At 41.8% G+C, this 15,994-nt stretch overlaps 1 protein-coding gene across 1 annotated transcript in view; it reads right to left on the bottom strand.

The window, feature by feature from the left end:
• The window catches only part of LOC111153318 (progestin and adipoQ receptor family member 5), a 57,228-nt gene that overhangs the window by 21,558 nt on the left and 19,676 nt on the right, over positions 1–15,994 (bottom strand). The window lies entirely within an intron of this gene.

The following is a 15,994-nucleotide window of genomic DNA, read 5'->3' as shown; positions in this document are numbered from 1 at the left end:
GGGGAGAGTCTATGTGTTGAGGATGTGCAGTAGACTTTCTCTCCCTTGTGTGTTGATTCGAGCCAGAGTTTCTCAATCTTGATGCTATGGACATTTCTGGGCAGATGACTGCTGACGGGGGGGCTGTCCTAGGCAGGGGGTGAGCGCACCCATGGCCTCTCCCTACTGACACCAGGGGCACACACCCTCCCAGGCTGTGATGACCCAAAACGTCTCCAGAGAGTGCCAACATCCCCTGGGGCCCAAGGGACCTCAGTTAAGAACCACTGATGTAGATGGACATTGTCATAAGCTTTGAAAGGTAAACTAAAAATAAGTAGATTCATCGAGGCAAGTAATGACAATGGTAATACTAGTAGTCATAATCTAAATCGAGTCACAAGTACATTTTACAATTTTCCCTGTGGTTTTCTGGGGCTGAGGGAGAAAGGGGAGATGGAGAATGGCAATCTCACCACCCTTCTCTCTTCTGGGTTACAACTTTGTAGCTTAAGAGAGAATCTCCATTCAAAAGTACATAATGGGGGGCGCCTGTGTGGCACAGTGGGTTAAGCAACTGACTCTTGTTTTTGGCTCAGGTCATGATCTCAGGGTCATGAGATCAAGCCCCATGTTGGGTGCTGTGCAGGGGGCGGGGGTGGAGCCTGCTTGAGATTCTCTCTCTGTCCCTCCCCCTCCTCTGTCAAATAAATAAATAAATCTTAAAAAAAAAAAAAAAGAAAAAGAAAACAGGGGCACCTGGGTGGCTCAGTGGGTTAAGCCTCTGTCTTCGGTTCAGGCCATGATCTCAGGGTCCTGGGATCAAGCCCTGCATCAGGCTCTCTGCTCAGTGGGGAGCCTGCTTCCTTCTCTCTCTCTCTGCCTGCCTCTCTGCCTACTTGTGATCTCTGTGTTAAATAAATAAATAAAATCTTTATTAAAAAAAAAAAGAACACAATAAGTAACATGTACTATGTCTTGAGATTCTGAGTCAAGTGGAGAATGAAGAGTTACAAGGGTTAAGAGTCAAATCTGGGCCACTGAAGTGCCATGTGACCTTGAGCCGGCCATGACTCTCATGGCCTCAGTGTCCTCACCTATAAAACTGAATATGTGCTCTCTTTCTCTGACAAATTAGTAAAATTTTTTCAAATCTTAAAAAAAAAAAAAAAAAAAGGGACACATGGGTGGCTCAGTTGGTTAAGCATCTGCTTTTGGCTCTTTTGGCTCAGGTCATGATCCCAGGGTAATAGGATCAAGGCCTGCTTCTGGCTCCTTGCTCAGTGGGGAGTCTGCTCCTCCCTCTGCCTGCTGCTCCCCCTGCTTGTGTGCATATACGCGTGCAGTCTCTCTCTAATACTAAAATAAAATAAAATAAAGTAAAATAAAACAAAATAAAAATCTTTTTAAAAAACTGTGATTATGTTCCCTTAGCTCAGTTCTGGGTTCAACTGGTCAACTGGGGGAGGGGGACTCATGAAGCTGGTTCATGGTCCAGTGAAAAAATACTGTTTGAATTAGGTTTGGGTCTTAACTGATTAAAGCAATTTGTTCCAGTTTTTGATTCACCACTCAACCCTGCTGACGTCCCTGGTTTACAGTGGACAGCCTTCTGTCCTGGGCAGCAGGAATCCTGGCTTACAGCTTCCTACCCCACCAGGGCCACTGACAGGGAGGCAGACAGGCTCATGGTCTTCAGCCTGCGATCCATGGGAGAAGGGTAGTGCATGCTTGGTGGGCATGCAAAGGCCCTGTGGCAGAAATTGGGGGTCTATTATCCCATCTCACATTTCAATCTTCCCTTTATAAAGAAAAAAAATTTATTAAGGAATTGGCCTCTTACTAAGATGCAAAGACTCCAGAATGGAACCACTGTTACTGATGATTCACTCCTTCACATGAATGAGTTTAGCAGATCCTGTGTAGGAGGACAGCTCATGACCGGGGGCCTGCAGAGAGCTGGGTACGGGGCGGGGGGTGGTAGCACATAGGGAAGCAGGGCTGTAAGACAGTGGGGACATGGGGCCCATAGATGGGAAGTGGATGGATGGGAACAAGAAGGGGAGATCACTTACATTTTGCCTGTGGTGATGCAGGGTGCGACTACTCTTTGAATCCTGTATTTGGGGAAGCAAGACAAGGCAACGACACAGTCAAGAGCCAGAGGGGAACAGAAGGGCTGGGAAATTCACAAGCTGGACAACTTGACCATACTTAAGAATGTTGCCCCATGGGTGCCTGGGTAGCTCAGTGGGTTGGGCCTCTGCCTTCGGCTCAGATCATAGTGTCAGGGTCCTGGGATCAAGCCCCGCATCAGGCTCTCTGCTCGGCGGAGAGCCTGCTTCCCTCCCTCTCTCTGCCTGCCTCTCTGCCTAATTGTGATCTTTCTCTCTCTCTCTCTCTCTCTGTCAAATAAATAAATAAATAAATCTATCTTTAAAAAGAAGAAGAAAAAGAAAAGAATGTTGCCCCAGACCTGGGGATGCTACTTGACCACCAATGCCAGGACTGGGCCTATATTAAAAGACTCTCCTCTGACCTGCTATCCTGAACCCAGGCACATATGGGAAGCTCACTAACCAGCCATAGAGGCAGGATTTAAAGCAATCCCTCCAAAAAAAAAAAAAAAAAAGAAAAGAAAAAGGACAAGTACATAAAGAATGGACAAAAAAAGAGAAGGGGAGTCCTTCAGTCCCAGAAGAGCGATGTTCTGTACTGCCCCTTCCCTCCTCAACTTGAACCTCAGTTTACTAGGCCAAAATGCTAGATGCACTCTTGCTCTGAGCCCCTCTGAGCAGAGGAAAGGAGCGGCATTCTCTCCACTTCCCGTTCTGGCCCTGCCAAAGAGCTTTGTGTAGAGTAGATCTTAAAAGAAGACATACTACATAAATCTCAACAACAAATGAAACGTTTGAAAACAATTTTGTATTCACACCCAGTCCTCACCCCAAAAGGCAAATTGCAATCATTGCCTTTAGTACTCTGTAGCTGGGTCTCATTCCTAAGCACCCCCAGGTTAGCAGGTACTGGCTAATTTGCACAGTGGAATTGATTTGTAGGAATCCACCTCGCATCCCTGGTTCCAGGCTAGGCAGTTTAACGTGAAATGAAATCAAATCGTGTGCAGCTTATTATTTAGAAGGGAGAACCCCCGGGTACCTGGAGTGGAAGGCCACAGCAGCGGGTTTTCCTTTTAGTGCCTGCCAAGGCTTGGCTTCCGGGAAAGACTCTGTGTACCTGCCAGTTGACACCTGAAATTCCACTGAGACCATTTCAAACCCTCAGTTTTTCTAGCTATTAAACTGCAAATCACCTGGGGAAAATCATCTAGTGTTCTGGCTCGTGGGAAACAGGAGCAGATTCTGACAGCAGGCAGAGGGGTGAGGCAGAGTGGGGGGTTAGATGCTCTCAGTGAGGCAATCTGCACTTCCCGTCCAAATCTCGAGGAGTCCTCAGGACCTTGTGAGAGACAGCCTTTCACTGTCCCCATTCCACAGAAAAGGAAACTGAGGCCCAGGGAGGTTAAGACATTTTCCAAGCTCCTAGAAGTGGGGGAGCAAATCTGAAAGTGGCATTCACACCTAAGACTTCATTTCTCGGCCTCTTACATTACATGCGGCCTCTCAGAAGGGCTCTGGAGGACAGGAAGCTCTCATCTCTCGGCCTGTGGTGTGATTTTCAACTGTCAGGTGCTTCTCTGAGCCTTGGTTTCTTCTTCAAAGTGTTCCTCACTTTGTGTCCCTCACAAAATTCGTAGGTTGAGGCCCTCAACCCCTCCCCCGGACCTTGGCATGTGACTGTCATCGGAGGCAGGATCCTTAAAGAGGGGATGAAATTAAAATGAGGCTGTCAGGGTGGGTCCCAGTCTGATCTGACTGGCGTCCCTCAGAAGCAGGGGCAACACCAGGGGTGGGTAAGCACAGACTGTGTGACCGGGCAGCAGGGAGGCGACATCTGCAAGCCAAGGAGAGAGGCCTCCAGAGAACCAACCTTTGCCGGCACCTTGATCTTGGACTTCCAGTTTCTGGAGCTGTGAGAGGTGAAGTTCTGTTTGTCTAGTCAGTCTGTGGCCCTCTGTGATGGCAGCCTGAGCTGGCTAAGACAAGCAGGGAGGTGGGGTGACACTGTCTCTAAGTTGGTGTCTTGAAAACGTTCTTCCACAGGTGTCGGCGGATGGCCTGGGGATCTTGCTGATGCTCGGTGGGGAAAGGGGAGCCCTGCCTTCCACACAACCTCCTAGGGCGTGCAAGATGGGTCCATCCCGTCCCCCAGCATCCAACGGTCACCTCCCCACCCAGAACCCAATTCATTGCAAAAGAGAAGGTTCCCTTTAGGTAAGGGACAAGACACACCTAAAGACATGGGCACGAAAAGCCGGAGCAGGAGAAAGAGACAAGGAAGGAGTCTGGCGAGGTGTTTGCAAGCAGAAGGCATGGAGGTAACAGACAAGGCAAAGGGCAGGCTGAGAGCTGATACACCGATTACAACCTGCCGTTGAAGGAAGCCTGCGGTGTCCCTGATACCGGGCTGGACACGAAGCTATTATCTCATGCAGGACAGGCCACGCTTAGCCCTGGCAAGAGGGAGCACTTCGGATCTCAATTAAAATACCATAAAACCACTTGTACACAACTCACATGCAATTTACTAGAACTACAAACAGACCGAAGTAATAGCCAACCATTGTCAGGATCAAGCGATGACAGATCAATGTCGTTGAGAACATCAGTGTCGTGTTTTTAAAAAAAGAAGCGTCCGATGTTCAGTTAAGAAGGATTTTTTTTGTAGATGTGCCCCAATATTTACAGAAAATGAAGCTAAATTTCTCCGCTGAACACAAAAGATAGATAAAAAGTAATTAGCCAAATTACATCTCACTATCTAGGGCGGAGGATTCAAAGGATATTAGTAATTTAATAGATGATACAGTGACAAAAAGACACATAAAATGTCTTAAAAATTAATATTGCTTAATTCAGGTAGGGTATACCAGGGTGAAAAGTCCCACTGAATGACTAGCACTATACACAGCACAGACCTACAAAAGCAGCAAGGAAGTTGAAATATTTTCCATCGGATTTCCATTTGGTATAAAAATGCAGTCTTTGATTTAAGAACTAGGAAGACAATTTTCAGTGTAGGGGCTGATTTTAAAATCTGCCATGGGCTAGGCTGTGGTAACAGTGTAACGTGACCAGAAAGTCATGGCCCCCCAAAGCTGCCCACGCCCTCATCCCAGAAACCGTGACTACGTAAGGTTAACATGGCAAAAGGGAATGAAGGTCACAGATGCTAATCAGCTAACCTTAAAACAGGGAGATGGTTAGGATTATCCAGGGGAGCCTGGATTGTAATCCCAGGGTCCTTAAAAGCGGAAGGAGGGGGCAGAAGAAGAGGGGCCGAGATGCCACGGTGTGGGGTCTGAAGTCAGGCAGGGGCCAGGAGCCGACGACGCAGGTGGTCTCGAGAAGCTGGGACAGGCAAGAAAACAGATTCTCCCCCTCGAGCCTCCACCAACACCTTGCTTTCAGCCCCGTGAGACCCATGTCCGACTTCTAACCTCTGCAACTGTAAGATAATAAATTTACCTTCTTTTTGAAGCCACCAAGTCTGTGGTGATTTGTCCTGGCAGCAAGAGGAAACTAATGTAAGGTCAGAATTTGATCCCAAATCCAAAAGCAATCTGAGAGCTGGAAATAAATGGCAATACGTGGTCTCAGTTTCTTACTAGGAGGACTGATGACTTCCTTTGGAACAATTCAAAGATGATGTATGACATTCTCCGAATCTTATCCAATATGGGACTTTTTGGGAAGATTTTATTTATTTATTTGAGAGAGAAAATGAGAGAGAGAAAGAGAGAGAGCAGGAGCAGGGGAAGAGGCTGGCAGAGGGAGAAGGAGACTTCCTGCTGAGCCTCCCTGACACAGGGCTCCATCCGGAGCCAAAGGCAGTCGCTTAACCAACTGAGCCACCCAGGTGTCCCCAATATGGGACATCTTGCTGAAACGTGCATCAGACTTGACCCTAGATCTCTGATTCACACCATGGGAATGCCAAATAAATGCCATTACATTCTTGGATTTCATCTAGAAAAGATGCAAGACGATGGAAAGAAATCAGTGAAAGAGACAGTCCTCAAATACAGAGCAAACCCCATCCTGGGGAGGAAATGACATTAATTTTGAGTCTGAGCACTTGACAGGTATTCATTATGGGATGATGTTAGCAAAAACTTTCAAAAACATTGAGGTTTAGCTATTCCACTTTTAAAGGGATTCAAAGTACACATTTATTATCTTAGATATGTATAGGATTTTTCTAAACCCAAAGAGCTACATGTGAAATATGTAACAAAAATAACGTTTAAATAAAACAAAACTTGGGCGCCTGGGTGGCTCAGTTGTTTGGGCCACTGCCTTCGGCTCAGGTCATGATGCCAGAGTCCTGGGATCGAGTCCTGCACCGGGCTCCCAGCTCCATAGGGAGTCTGCTTCTCCTTCTGACCTTCTCCCCTCTCATGTTCTCTCTTTCTCTCTCTCTCACAAATAAATAAAATCTTTAAATAAATAAATAAAACTTTAAAAAAGGAACAAAAGCATCTCTGAAGAATGAAAGAGAAAATTCACATACAAATAATCCTGACATTAACTTCCAAACAGATTATTTTTAATCTGTTGATTAAAATGAGCATTATAGATTATAGAATAATTTTGACTAAGCAAAATACTGCTCTGTTCAGTTTTCCCTTTTTTTAAAAATATTTTATTTACTTGACAAACAGAGATCACAAGTAGGCAGAGAGGCAGGTAGAGAAAGAGAGAGGAGGAAGCAGGCCCCCCGTGGAGCAGAGAGCCCGATGCAGGACTCAGTCCCAGGACTCTGGGATCCTGACCTGAGCCGAAGGCAGAGGCTTTAACCCACTGAGCCACCCAGGTGCCCCTGTTCAGTTTTCTTTATGGTATCTTTTTTCTTGGAAAAAGAAAAATCAAATTTAAGTACTTTATGGCTCTAGATATTGTTTTAAGAGAGAGTAAAAAGCACCATACAGAGGATGGTAATGTATATGAAATTAAAATATGTAATACTTTTTCTTCTTAATTGTAATTATCACATACAACCCCATTGTGTTTGGACTTGATAAAATTTATGGTTCATTTCTGATTCTAAATATGATTTTAAGAATTTTTTTAAAGATCTTATTTATTTATTTGACAGAGAGACACAGTGAGAGAGGGAACACAAGCAGGGGGAGTGAGAGAGGGAGAAGCAGGCTTACCACAGAGCGGGATGCCCGACACGGGGCTCAATCCCAGGACCCTGGGATCATGACCTGAGCTGAAGGCAGACGCTTAACAATTGAGCCACCCAGGCACCCCAAGAATATTTTTTGATAATTCCAGTTGCTCTACCTTAGCAGAACTGAGCAGAAACTCAACAGAAGTTTCTCCCAAATGAAATTAATTAAAAAAAAAAAAAGACTCAGTGACTCAAGAATAGTGATCTAATTTGGAATCACTGTTAATAGAATACAAATTACATGATAATGTTTATTACAGCACTATAACCCATAATTTTGCTGAAATAAAGGCAAAAAAATAAATTTAATAGAATAAGCATGCAGTAATTTATAAATTATGCATGTTTTTATTTTATTACTCACCCAAACATCACTAATTCATCATAACATCCATTAATGATTGTGTAACAATCATTAAATTTAGCTGTCTTTGATATTTTGCTGACTTCGCTATACAATAATTAGAGATTTTCATATACTCTTCCGTGATTATGAAGGGATATTTGTCAAGGGAGAACAGAATCACTCTATATAATTGTTTGCTAACTCCAAATGTAACTTCTACACATTCTGTGGTTTTCATGGGTCTCTAAATTCAGACCCAGGGCATGTTAGGAACAGACCTTGTTTCATTTGATCATGATGAGAGGACTGCACCGGTCAAGACTGTCAATCCCACTTTACAGATAAGGAAACTGAAGCTCAATGGGAGAAGTTTCCAAGGCCATATTTAACGGCAGAACTGAGATGTAGCCGCCGGTCTGTTGGCTGCAAAAGCCCATCATGCTTCACTGCATCCACCCAAGTGAAACGAGGGATTGCTGTAATTGATGGAAATGCTAAGTGTTAGCAGAGTTCTCAGAAGGGAGAGATCGCTGGACTCAGAGTGATGGAGAATGAATCCGGAAGAATGGCTGGGGGGGGCCTTCTGGCTTGGGAAGAATAATGGACCATTAGTTGTCACGAAGATCTTTCTGACTAAAACAATTAAAATATTGGATGAACTCTGCATCATTCTCTGGATAAATGTATCAGCAAGATGGCAACAAGAGTGAAGAAGTCACAAAGCCCCCTCACAAAGGGCAACCAGAAGCACCCTGTGGGAAGATGCCTTCTGGAACAAATTTTCTACTGCCAGGCTCTGCATATAAGAGATGAATCCCAAGCCCAAAGGCTGACCTTGCCATTAAGACTAGGACTCTAGGGGCGCCTGGGTGGCTCAGTGGGTTAGGCCTCTGCTTTTGGCTCAGGTCATAATTTCAGGGTCCTGTGATCGAGCCCCACATTGGGCTCTCTGCTCAGCAGGGAGCCTGCTTCCTCCCCACCCCCCCCACCTGCCTCTCTGCCTACTTGCGATGTCTGTCAAATAAATAAATAAAATCTTAAAAAAAAAAAAAAGACTAGGACTCTAGAGATGAGAGAATGTGAAGTAAATCCCACCAGGCAGAAGGAGACAATAAGGAAAATTGTCCCTCTGAAACAATCCCTCCCCAGAATTCGGAAGCATCAGCTAGATCTCATATGGGTTTCTGACTCAAATCCATACTGCATCTGTGGTCCAAGAAATCTCCAGTAGCAAAATTAAAGTGATGACAAATAAACAGAGGTCAAAGTTTTGTGGCTCCCTCAGGTAAGAAACAAAAGCAAATGCAAATCCTTTCTGGAGGGTTTCTGCTTTAACACACACATGTGCACGCCTGCAAACAAACCAGACCCCAGAAACAGCAAAGAACCTCGAGGAATAGATGCTGAAATATCTATATATATATATATAGATAGATAGATATCTATATAAATACCTATTCCTCGATGTTGAAATATAAAAGTATGTTTGATATGTTTAAGTAAATAGCTTAAAAATATGAATGAAAACAGACTTAAAAGAACCTAATATAACTTGGAAGTTAAGAAACATTGAAATAAAAAGTCATTGAAGGGATAAAAAGCAGACTAGATCTTGCTGAAGAGAAAATTAGTGAACTGAAAGCAGATTCAAAGAAAGCTGTTCAGAGAGATTAAGAGAAAGCGATTAATGAAAAACAAAGGGCACCTGGGTGGCTCAGTCGATTAAGCATCTGCCTTCAGTTCAGGCCATGATCCTAGGGTCCTGGGATGGAAGTCTCACATCTGGTTCCTTGTTCAGCAGGGATCCTGCTTCTCCCTCTCTTTCTGCCCTTCCCCCCACCCAGGTGCATGCTCCCCCTCTCTCTCATAACTAAATAAAATCTTTTAAAAAAAAGAAAAATCAAATTAGAGAACATTTCTCCAGAAAGAGAAAAATACAACAGTTTTGTTGTGACATTTGAAGACAAAATGATAAGTTTTTAGGAGTTTTTGAAGTTGCCAGTCCTCAGACCCAAGAACTTAGGTGTGGCAGGGATCAATTGGTGCTCACCAAATATTCCATCTGCTTTCCTATGTTTCTCAGCCTTTTCTGCAATTAGGTTGGGGCCATGTGACTACTTCTACTTAATGTGACATCTAGGCCAGATCAGTTCAAAGCAGGGTGTCTTCCTGTAGTAGATATCAGGATGCATTCAGCAGGGAACCCTTCCCTCCTTCAGAACTGAGCCACCCATCCCTCCATGGGAACTGCTTTTGGCCAAAAGCCACTACATTGCCCACGCTATACTACCTGCCCAGAGGCAGCACACACATCCACTGATGGTGGATATGAAGTCCTGGCCTCCCTTTCTCATTTGGGACTAGTCTGAAGGACAAACCCCATTCTAGAACATTCTGTATGATCAGCTGAGGCCTTGCCCTTCTTGTCTTGTACAATTTTTCATGTTAAAATGCTGCAGTAGCCACTAACTTACAAATATTGAGCATATTTCTTCTTTTTAAAAATTTATTTATTTGAGAGAGAAAGACAGAGAGAGAGCACAAGCAGGGGGAGAGGCAGAGGGAGAGGGGGACAAGCAAACTCCCTGCTGAGCAAGCAGCCCAATGACGGGTCGGGCTTGATCCCAGGACCCTGGGATAATGACCTGAGCTGAAAGCAGACGCTTAACCAGACTGAGCCACCGAGGCGCCCCTAGAGCATATTTCTAGACATTAGCTATAAAAAAAGTGGAGCAGAAAATCAAATGTTAAAATGCAAAAAGAAAGAAAGATGTAAAACTCATTCCAAAGAAAGCAAGAAAAGAAAGGAAAACTAAACAGAGAAAATAACGAATAGAAACTGTGTAAAATGATCAAAATAAATGTAAATGTGTCAGTAATCTTTATAAATATAAACAGACTGAACAGTACAGTTAAATGACGAATACTGTCAGACTAGATAAAACCCAACTCTGTGCCATTTATACGAGATACAGTTAAAATATAAGGTCAGGAAGGGGTTAAAACTCAAAGGAAGGAAAGAAATAAACCAGACAAATAACAAAAACAATAAAGCTGGAGTTGCTATATGATAGATTCTAAGACAGAAAGCATTACTACATAGCAAGAGAATCACTACAAAATATTAAGAAATTTACTGCACCAGGAAGGTATTACATAAATTAAGATGGACCTAAAAAACACAGGCTCAAAGTATATAAAGCAAAAATTGACTTATGTATAAGGAGAAATTCACAAAATCTGTCATCATGGCAGAAGATTTTAACATATCTCAAAGCTGGATAGATCAAACAATAAAATCAGTAATAATAGAAAAATTTTGGATTTTACAGGACATATACGCAATAGTGTCCCCGACAACAGAAAATTATACATTATTTCCAGACACGTTTAGAAGATTTGTGAAAATTGATTATGTACTAAGCCATAAAGCTAGGCTGAACAGATTTCAAGGATGGGAATGATACAGAGGACACTCCCAGGCTGCAATCAATTAATTGAAATCAATAACAAACACTCCAGACTTTGGGGAATTAAAAAAAATGCAAACACACTTTTTTTTTTTTTTTTTTTATTTGACAGATCACAAGTAGGCAGAGAGGCAGGCAGAGAGAGACAGGAGGAGGCAGGCTCCCTGCTGAGCAGAGAGCCCGACGCGGGACTCAATCCCAGGACCCTGAGATCATGACCTGAGCGAAGGCAGAGGCTTTAACCACTGAGCCACCCAGGCGCCCCTGCAAACACACTTTTAAGCAATTGTAAGTTACTTAAGAAATCAAAATGGAAATTAGAAATGAACTAAAAAAGCACATGTGGTCTGCAGTTAAAGCAATACTTGAGGGAAACATATGTAACTCAGTTGCTTACATTAGAAGGCAGAGTGATTAACTACAAAGTTAGAGCAGAAACAGCAAAAGGAACCCAAAGCAGAAAGAAAATAATAAAAAATAACAGAAATTAGAGATACAAAATACAAAATAGAGAGGCTCCACTGAGCCACAAATCTACCTCTTTTCAAATATTTTTTTTTAAAAAGATAAACTGGCAAGATTAATTGAGAAGAAAAAAAACCACATGATTATGTCAATAGACACAGAAAAAGCATTTCATGATAAGAAGACATTCAACAAAACAGGAATAAAACTTCTTCAACCCAGGGGCACCTGGGTGGCTCAGTCTGTCCATTAAGCCTCAGACTCTTGGTTTTGGCTCAGAACATGATCTCAGTGTGTCAGGTCAACCCCCGTGTGCAGAACCCACCCCCTCCCGGTAAAGCCCTACCTTGAGCCTCTCCTTGAGTCCTGTGATGGGCTCTGCACTCAGCGATGGGTCTGCTCTTTCCTTTTCCCTCTCCCTCCCCTTCTTCTCTTCTTCCCCTTTCCCCACTCTCTCTCAGTAAATAAATAAATAAAATCTTAAAAGAAAAAAATTTTTTAAACTTCTTCAACCCAGTAAAGGCCACCTATGAGAAACTCACAGCTAACATACCTAGTGGTGGAAAATGGAATGCTTTCCCCCTAAGATAGGGAACAAGATAAGAATGTCTGCTTTTGCCACTTTTATGCCATATCATAGTGCAAGTTCCAGCTAGGTCAAAAGGTATCTAGATAGGAAAGCAAGATGCAAAACTTTATTTGCAAGTGATGCAATCTTAATAGGAAATCCTAAGGGATCCACTAAAAAACTATTAGAACTAATAAATGAGTTCAGCAAGGTTGCAGAATGTAGGATCAATATACAAAACTAAGTTTTATTTTTATACACTAGTAGTGAACAATCTGAAAATGAATTTAAGGGAAAAATTCCATGTACAGCAGTATCAAAAACAATACAATGCTTAGGAATCAGTATCACAAACTCTTAATGGTGTGAGACCTGGGCCCTGAAAACTACAAAATATCAGTGAAAGAAATTAAAGACCCAAATAAATGCAAAAACATCCCATGTTCATGGATTGAAAGACTTAATATTGTTAAGATGGTAATGCTCTCCAAATTGATCAACAGACTCAATGCAATCCCTAAAATAAATCCCAGCTGCCTTTGTGTTCGTCTTGCAGAAATTGACATGCTGATCCTTAAATTCATATGGAAATACAAGAGACCTGACCAGCCAAAACAATCTGGAAAAGGAAAAACAAAGTTGAAATATTCACATTTCTCAGGTCTTCTTACAAAGCTAATGAAGACAGTTTGGTACTGGCATAAGAACAGATAAATCAATAGGATAGAAGTTACAGTCCAGAAGTAAACCCTCACATACTCAACTGATTTTCAGTAAAGGGGCCAACACAATTTATTGAAGAAGGAATAGTCTGGGTCACAGATCTGAGTGTAAGAGATAAAACTCTTAAAAGAAAATATAGAACTAAATCTTCATGACCTCAAATTAGCCAAAGGATTCTTAGATATGACACCAAAATCAAAAACAAGAAAATAATTTAAAAAAATAGATAATAGCAAAATTTAAAACTTTTGTGCTTCCAAGGATACTAACAGTAAAGTGAAAAGATGGTGCACAGAATAGGAGAAAATATTTGCAAATCATGTATCCGATAAGGGATTTATATCTAGAATATATAAAGAACACCTATGATTCAACAACAAAAAGACAAATGACTCAATTTAAAAATGAGGAAAAGATTTGAACAGGTATTTCTCCAAAGAAAATATATGAACAGTAAATAAACACATGAAAAGATGCTCAACCTCACTAATCATTAGGGAAATGCAAATCAAAAGTACATCCTACACAGTAGGATGGCTACTGTCAAAAAAACCCAAACAAAACCAGAAAACATGCATTGACAAGGACGTTGAGAAACTGGAACCTTAGGGAACTGCTGGTGGGAACGTTAAATGGTGCCGTCGCTGTGGCAAACAGTATGGTGGTTCCTCAAAAAATTACAAATAGAATTACCAGATGATCCAGCAATTCTTTTTCAGGGTATATACCCAAAAGAACTGAAAGCAAGATCTCAAAGGAGTATTTGTACACCTATGTTCATAGCAGCATTATCCACAAGAACCAGAACATAGAAGTAATCCAGTATCTATTGATAAGGGAATGAATAAGCAAAATCTGGTAGATACATATAAAAATACCATCCAGCCTCAAAAATGAAGGAAATTCTGACATGTACAACATGGATGAATCTTGAGGAAATTATGCTAAGTGAAATTAATAAGCCAGTCACAAAATGACAAACACAGTATGATTCCATTTATAGAAGGTACTAGAATAGTCAAAATTATAAAAACAGAAAGTAGAATGATGGTTTTCAGAAGCCAGAGGGGAGGGGGAAATAGGGAGTTATTGTTTAATGGGTACAGAGTTTCAGTTTTACAAGATAAAAAAGAATTATGGAGATTTATGGTGGTGCTTGTTATACAACAATGTGAATACATTTAATACCATCGGTAAGATGGTAAATTTTATGTTAAATGTATTTTATGACAACAAAAAAATAGATAAGCATAGAGTTACCACATGATCTAACTCCTAGGCATGTACTTAGGAGAACTGAAAACACATTCATACAAAAACGGATACTTAAATGTTCATAGCACCATTATTTGTAATAGTCAAAAAATGGAAACTCAAGGGTCCATCAACTAATGAATGAATAAACAAAGAGCAATGCATCCATACAATGGAATATTAGGCAGCCACAAAAAAACAAATGAAATACTAATACAGGGTACAGCATGGATGAACTTGAAAACATTGACGCTTGGTGAAAGAAGGCATTCACGAAAGGCCACTTATTACACGATCCAGTTTATATGAAATACTGAGAAGAGGCAAATCCATAGAGACAGAAAGTAAATCAGTGGTTGCCATGGCAAGTAGGAAACAACCGCTAATGGGTACAGAGTTTCTTTCTAGGGTAATGAAACTGTTCTAAAATTGACCATGAATTTGTGGAACAGACTTTGTGTAGGTCACCATACTAAAACCCCCCAAGCTGTGTACTTTTAAAAGATGAATTTTATGTTATGTGAAATATATCTCAACAAAGCTGCTGTAAAAAAATTCTTTTCACAAAGACAATTCAGCTGCAAGATGAGTTGTTCTGTCCCCCACACAACAGGCTGCCATTCATGTAGATTAGCAGGTAACGGTGTTCCCCTGGCAGGGGGGCGATGGGGTGGCCCTGTGGGACAATCATGCAGGTACATTCTACCACCCACTCAGGAACATATTCTAATATTATACAGTTTTCCATAGAATAAATAGGCAAAGCTCTCCAACTCATTGTGGCTGGCAAAATCCTAATCCAAATCCAGGCAAGGGCAGTATCCAAAGGAAACATTACACATCAACTCATTAGGTTTAAGGCTCTTTGGGGTGCCTGGGTGGTTCAGCAGTTTAAAGCCTCTGTCTTCGGCTCAGGTTATGATCCCAGAGTCCTGGGATCGAGCCCTGCATTGGGCTCTCTGCTCAATAGGGAGCCTGCTTCCCTTCCTCTCTCTCTGCCTGCCTCTCTGCCTAATTGTGATCTCTGTCTGTCAAATAAATAAATAAAATCTTAAAAAAAAAAAAAAAAAAGATTTAAGATTCCTTAACAGGAGCACCTGGGTGGCTTAGTCAGTTAAGCATTTGACTTTATCTCAGGTCATGATCTCCGGGTCCTGGGATCCAGCCCCAAGTCAAGCTCCCTGCTCAGTGGGGAGCCTGCTTCTCCCTCTCCTTCTACCCCTCCCCCTGCTTTGTGTGCATGCTCTCTCTCTCTCTCTAGTTAAAAATAGAAAAAAAAAATCTTAAGGTTTCTAAACAGGTGATGCCTGGGTGGCTCAGTCGGTTAAGCATCTGCCTTCAGCTCAGGTCATGATTCCAGGGTCCTCGGATCGAGCCCCGCATCAGGCTCCTTGCTTAGCACGGAGCCTGCTTCTCCCTCTGCCTCACACTCCACTTACACTCTCTCTCTGTCCTTCTCTGTCTCTCTGACAAGTAAATAAAATCTTTTAAAAAAAAAGTGTTCCTAAACAACTGATTCCAGCAATAGATTAAAAAGATATTACACCATGACCAAGTTTTACTTAAATGCAACGTTGACTTAACATTAGTAAATCAGTTGGTGTAATTCACCACACTAATATCTTAAATAAATCATATACGACCATCTCAAAAGATGGACTGATGGGGGAAAAAAAAGATTCTGTAAAATTCGTTCTTAAAGGGAAAAAGTACTAGAAAACAAGGAGTGGAAAGGAATATCCTTAAATTGATAAAGGTTATTTACATACGTACATACACAGAAGCTACATTATTTTAAACGATGAAATGCTCAAAGCATTCCTTTTTATTAAAATCAAGAACAATACAAAAATACCTGCAATCATACTTCATCACTTTTTTTTTAAAGAT

Source organism: Enhydra lutris, unplaced genomic scaffold (assembly GCF_002288905.1).
Source record: "Enhydra lutris kenyoni isolate GAN:26980312 unplaced genomic scaffold, ASM228890v2 scaffoldscaffold31, whole genome shotgun sequence".
NCBI lineage: Eukaryota > Metazoa > Chordata > Mammalia > Carnivora > Mustelidae > Enhydra > Enhydra lutris.
Note: the sequence above shows the minus strand (reverse complement) of the source record. Positions and strands in the feature narration are given on the sequence as shown.